General features: G+C 45.5%; 1 pseudogene; it reads left to right on the top strand.

The window, feature by feature from the left end:
* Nucleotides 1-1,607: 1,607 nt before the first annotated feature.
* On the top strand, nt 1,608-2,584 carry LOC148010133 (uncharacterized; annotated as a pseudogene).
* Nucleotides 2,585-6,776: the final 4,192 nt, after the last annotated feature.

The following is a 6,776-nucleotide window of genomic DNA, read 5'->3' as shown; positions in this document are numbered from 1 at the left end:
GAATGGGGGGCCTCAAATCCTGGTGGTCGAGTTGTATACACCTCCTCCTTGAGGTCACCATTCACGAATTCTGATTTAACATCTATTTGGTAAACTGGCCACTTCTTATGAGGGGCCATTGCATGTATGGTGCAAATAGTGGTCATTCTAGCAGTTGAAGCAAATGATTCTTGAAAATAAAATCCTTCAACCAGTGATTTTCATCGTTCTTCCGTTCGTGTGTTCCTAGGTTGTTTTGCCTTTTCCTACCTTAATCGTTTGCACCTCAGGTGGACGGGTAGGTCCCCCATGGTGCATCTGGTTGTGGGTGGCCTAGGGGTTTCTGGATCATTATCCGAACTAACCTCCAATTCAGAGTCGAACCCTCCATCTTCGCTAGAAGAGGTGGTCTCCCCTGGTGGGCGTAGTTCAGATGGTGATTCAATCCTAAACACTGATGTCATTCTTGGCTGGGCTAGGCCTGCTTGCTCAAGGTCTATGGCTCCTACGTGTTCCAACCATGCATGATCACATTCCATACGCATGACTCCTCGCTCCATCCTGAAGATACTCTTTTTCTGCGGCTTGGAGTCTGATCGTATTTGCTCTATTTCTTGTCCTTCGGTGTCATATTCCACGGCATCTACCTCACCCTCACTTTCATCACTGAAGGATTGGTAGTCTTCGTATTCGTTGTTAGAATTCTCTTCATCAGACTGCTCGTCATCTCCTAGGGCTTGGTATATCTTTGGTCGATGGTTAGGGACCAGGGCCCAGTTATACATGAGGTTTAAGTCATGCACTCTGGTCCATTGCCACTTGGAGTCATCTAAGAGATCCTGGAGTGGTTTGAGATTTGCAGTTGGATTGCCAGCTAGCTTGTTCATTAGGTATTCCAGTATCTCCTGGAGTTCCCTTTTGTTGGTTGGGACTTGGAAGTTGACTAGCTTCGGTTTCCCACGAAGGCTTCCTGCCATCAAGCAGACTGGTATGGAAGGTGTGTCATTAGCCTTGCTGATTGTTTTGATGGCTTGCTCATACGCCTCCTGATCAGAGAATGGAAAGTCGATTGTAGCAAGGACATGCATCCAATCCCGCTCGTCCTCCAGGCATGGGATATACTTGGTCAAGGGCCCATAGGACTTCTTGACCTGAGCATTACCCTTGAGCATAGCAGAGATGGCATCTAAGTCGACTGGTGAGGTCTTCCAGGTGTCCATCTCTACTCTCAGGGCGTCCGTCCTATTGCCAAGGAAGACCAAGCCGTTACCCCAATCTTCTATGACTCTAGCGTTGCGCATCCAGGGTTGGCCTAATAGGATGTCATAGTCCACTCCCTTCATGACTATAAAATCAACGAAGAACTGGACACCTGCGATCTTCACTGGCCAATTCTTAAGCACCCTAAATGGCTTGACTCTCATACTGTGGAGGAGGAAACTCTAACTAACTCCACGAAGGCTAGATCAGTTCACGGCAACACCTTTCTTGATGTAGTAGCCAACCATCAGGATCTTGATGTAACAAACGAGAACAATAAAGAGAGGTTTCTCTGCTGAGTGAAAGTTGCTATTCACGTCTCCTTCATGCAGAGCCTTTATTTTCCACTCTCTCAGCACAACCCGACCATGAGCCATGCAGCCTCCCCACGCCAATCTACTCACTCACCTGTGTATGAAGATGCATTTATGTAGCCAGAGTTTGCTACAGCACAACCCATGCAACCAGAACTTGTGTAGATGGAGCACATGTTTCAGGCCGTCTCCAACATGCTCCTGCAAGTGAATCACACAAACCAAACCCTACTCAACTACTTATTGTCCAGTGCTCCTCACCTTCACAAACCCGATCCCAAAATCAGACCCAAACCATTCTCTGGGTTGCCAACCAAAGATGTGCTGATGTGGCTGGACCATTTCGAGAATGTTTCAAGCTACCATCAATGGTCTGATGAGCGGAAGGCCATGGAGATTCAGACACTGTTGGAAAATGTCGCTACAACTTGGTTCATCCAGCAGCAAGAAGAAATTAAAGGTGATTGGCAAGTCTTAAAAACATTACTGATACAAAATTTTGCACATCAAAATATTACATAGACAGCACTTCAGTAGCTCAACACTTTGAGGCAACAATAGCTTGAACCAGTAGCTCGGTTTGCAGTCAGAATGAATCAGCTTTTACTGCGAGCTAACCCCACAATGTCAGAAGACATGAAGTTGTTCTTCCTCTGGCCACGCCTCCGTCATGACATTTCCAGGCGAATACGTGATCAAGGCCCAACCTCTTTTCATGCTACCATTCAGATAGCACAACGTATCGAGGCCTCAACCAATACTGATGCTCCAATGGCCATGGTTCCTCAACCAAGTGCACAGAGGCAACTGGTATAGCCAACTCCAACACCCATGGATATCGATATCCAGAATGCTCAAATCAATTCCCGGTGAGAATTACCTACATAGGACGACCAAAGTGTTTTTATTGCAACAACTATGGCCATATCAAGCGGCATTGCAGGAAGCTTCGTATGCAACAACACCACCAAAATGCTCAGGTACAACTTGATGATGCTGCCACCTTAGCTGAATTGCCGGAAAACATCTAGGCCGGGTGCTGGAGGAGGAGCATTGCCCACATATTCAAGCCGCCTCATCTTCCAGATGCATGGTGTGTTCAACTTTAGCCCATTTAGGTAACACATCTCATGAAGTTCTTCTAGACTCAGGCAGTAGTATTTCATCCATTAGTGAACAGTTAGTTCCGGAGTTAGGATTACACAGAACCACAGCACCTTCAATCCAGGTCTTGTTTGGCGATAACCAACAAGTATATCACTCTCATACATAAGCTCATTGTACTTTCTCTTTAGCTCAGCAAACTTTTCAGCATTCTTTTTATGTGTTACCTAAGCAGCTGTTTCCCATGACTTTAGGTTGTGATTGGTTTGTCAAGACAAAGGCTCAATTACATTTTGATACTCAACAGCTGGTGTTACCAATTTCACTTCCGATTCCATTACTAATGTGCTCACACATAAAACCCACGATCATTCACACACATGTCACATTAGAAAGCTCTCACATACATTTGCGTGATGTTCAAGATATTTTAAGGAAGTTTCCTACCCTTTATCACACAAGATCCAAGACCTCACAAATTAATTTTCCCACACAGCATGTAATCAACACAAGAGATTCCCCTCCTATACACATGGCATCTCGCAGAAGGTATCCTTTGGAAAAATAAAGAATCGACCAGCCAGTTTCAGATATGCTTCATAAAGGAATCATTGTGCCATCTAATAGTAATTGGCTTTCTGAACCCCATCTAGTGTGCAAGAATGACGGCACTTATCAATTTTGCATCGACTTCTAACCCTTAAATAAAGTCACTGTCCATTATCTTTATCCTCTCCCTAAGATAGATGATTTACTGGATCAGCTAGGCAAATCAAGATATTTCACATCTCTCGACCTGGCCTCTAGATATTGGCAGATACCATTGAACCCGGAAGATGCTCACAAAACAGCATTCTGCACTCAAAAGGGGCTATTTCAGTTTACTTGCATGCCCTTTGGATTATCTGATGCAGGAAGCACTTTCCAGCAAACAACAAACGCTATCTTTCATGATCTAATCGAAAAAGGTGTAGTATTAGTGTATCTGGATGACATCTTGATTCACACACAGACGTGGCAGCAACATCTACCATTTTTAGAGGAGGTGCTCAAGTGAATCAAGGAATATAACCTTCAGCTGCAATTTAAAAAATGCCGATGGGGTAGTACTTGGCTCAAATTCTTGGGGGTTTTTATCTCTGCAGATGGCATACAAATGGATCCATCTAAAGTCACCACAATCTCAAACTACCCTCCACCATCCTCAGTCAAAACCCTCCAAAGTTTCCTGGGCATGGCCAATTTCTTCCTACGCTTCGTCCCCAACCTAGCTGCGATTACCTATCCACTCCAACAACTCTTGAAGAAAGGCATACGATACAAATGGACTTCAACATGCAACCAAAGCTTTGTCCGGCTTAAACAAATCATTCAGGAAGCTTCTCTATTAGCTCACCCAGACTTCTCAAAGCCTTTTAAGCTACAAACAGATGCTTCAAATCAGGGAATCGGGGCAATTTTATTACAACAGGATGATCTTCAGAGGTGGCACCCCATCTCATTCATTAGTTGCTCTCTTACAAAGGCCGAAGAAAACTATTCAACAACTGAGAAGGAGTTACTGGCCATTGTGTGGGGATTTCACAAGTTTCACCCCTATCTACACGGCACAAAGGTCCAAGTCGAGACCGATCATTAGCCATTGGTCTCTTTAATACACAAACAACATCCACCAGGAAGATTACTCAGATGGTCCCTTGCCTTGCAGGAATATAAGTTCACTTTAACCTATTGTAAAGGAACACAAAATCTCATTGCTGATGGTCTCTCCCCCACCCATGACCTTACCAGTCCACATAGACCAAATGGCGGCAATACAGCAAAACGACCTCATCATCAAACAACTCATTTTACAAGTAACCTCACCTCAGCCCCACACTACTCAGCGCAGGTTTGTAGTGATCAACTCCTACACTATGTGGCCAACAATCAACAACCTGCATCTTTGTGCCTCAGACATTACAGGGCCCATACCTAGAATTTTATCATAGCCATCCTCTCTCAGGACACCTGGGTTTTCACAAAGTATTGCACAAGCTCAGGCTACATTATTACTGGCCAGGGATGCAGAAATCAGTGTCACAACATCTAAGGAATGCCATGTATGCCATAGCATCAAATCACCACCACAAAATGTTGGTTTTCTATCCTCCATACAGGTCAATGAGCCATTTGAGCTGGTTGGGTGGGACCTGATGGGTCCATTCCCTACGTCCATTACTGGAAACAAGCACATACTCGTCATCACTGAGTACCTGACTCAATGGTGTGAAGCAGTTGCACTACTCGATGCCTCAGCTTCCACAATAGCTGCCGCATTGTTGGAGAAGCTGATTTTCAGTCATGGCTGCCCACAAAAACTATTATCTGACCAAGGCCCTCAATTCACCAGTGAGGTCCTCAAAATATTGACCCAAAGTTTAGGCATCGAACAGTTGTTCACTTCACCTTACCATCCATAGACGAATGGCCTAACAGAGAGATTAAATAGAACAATCAAGCAGATAATAGCTACATTTGTCGACCCCTTACATCAAGATTGGGATCAGGTGCTTCCATTCACAATTCACGCATACAACACATCAGTCCAAGCCTCGACAAAGGTCAGCCCATTTCGAGCGCTTTATGGGTGGGATTCACGACTTCCACCTGATTTGAACTCTCTTCAAGTGGCCCCAACTCAAGCCGAAGCATCTGATTGGTGGTTGTACCTTCAACAACGACAGCCCATCCTACGCAGAGCAATACATCATAACCTCCACGTGGCTCAACAATGTCAGAAACGCGACTACGACCAAGGGTGGCATCCAGTGGAATACGCTTCAGGAGATATGGTCATGGTCTATTTTCCATCACATCGCAAAGGGCTCAGTGAATCCCTTCTACATCGATGGGTAGGCCCATACAAAGTCCTATAGCTCATATGCACAAATACATATCGTTTGCAGTGACTATCAAATCAGTCAGTAACTATGGCCCATGTAATCAGAATCAAGCCCTATAAACTGCCTATTGTATAGCTTACATATCTCACTCCTGGAAGCATCCTCTGTTTTTAGGGGGGAGGTGTGGAGGAGGAAACTCTAACTAACTCCACGAAGGCTAGATTAGTTCACGGCAACACCTTTCTTGATGTAGTAGCCAACCATCAGGATCTTGATGTAACAAATGAGAACAATAAAGAGAGGTTTCTCTGTTGAGTGAAAGCAGAGTGTTTTGGGCTAAACAGAGCACTCCACAATACCTTTTGCTAGTGTGACATTAAACCTAGCAGTCTCAACGGGTGGGTTTCCCCAAGTCTGAAGCACTGCATGGCTAAGCACACTAATCCCAGCCCCTGTGTCCACGATTCCTTTTCTCATTGTATCGCCTAGGGCTAAAACTAGTAAGACCGCATGCATCTCAGAACCTTCCCAGAAGGCATTGACGTGCAAGGATTTAGGCATAGAGTGCAGCGTCAAACTCGGTATTTGCGTCTCTGCATCATGGTCATGAGGGTCTGCCGTGACCTACTCTCGTGACCCTTTGACCCAATGCTTAAGATCTTGTCATAGGGTGGGATGCTGCCTAAGCAGATCTCCCAGGCTAAGTGTTGCAGGGGTAGTCACCAATGTGGTCAGGAGATCGTTGGGTGTTTGTCTCTCTCCTAACCTGGATCGTCTTGACTAGTGGCCGTGACTGAACCGTAGCCCTGTAGCACCGAGGCTCGGCCTTAGCAGCACTACTTATGGTTCAGTTGCTTCTCCCGACTTTGGTTGCGGAGGTGAGGTTGGCGTACTTATGCTGGAGAGGTCATCGATTTCGTCCTCTAGGATGGGCTCAACGTCTTTTAGATGCTCTTGAGTCTCCTTCACCCATTCCTTCACCTTTTCTATGGCCTCTAATTGTCGCTTTGGATGCGGGTATTCCCTACCTTAGCACTTCCCTTTTCGACCGTCTTAGGGACTGAAGTCTCTGCCTCCGCGTCAAAGACTTTCTTTCCAGCAGGTAGAGTTGTAGTACTCTTCGTTTTTAGTGTGATTTTAGCTTCCGAACTCTTCCTCCTCCGTCTACGGCTCTTCTTTCCTATCGAGGCTGCATCGAGATTGCTAGGTCCTGGCAGAGAGATGCCGGCCTACT

This window comes from Lygodium microphyllum, chromosome 30 (genome assembly GCF_053477565.2).
Source record: "Lygodium microphyllum isolate KBCC chromosome 30, Lygodium_microphyllum_v1.1.10, whole genome shotgun sequence".
In the NCBI taxonomy this organism is placed as follows: domain Eukaryota; kingdom Viridiplantae; phylum Streptophyta; class Polypodiopsida; order Schizaeales; family Lygodiaceae; genus Lygodium; species Lygodium microphyllum.
Note: the sequence above shows the minus strand (reverse complement) of the source record. Positions and strands in the feature narration are given on the sequence as shown.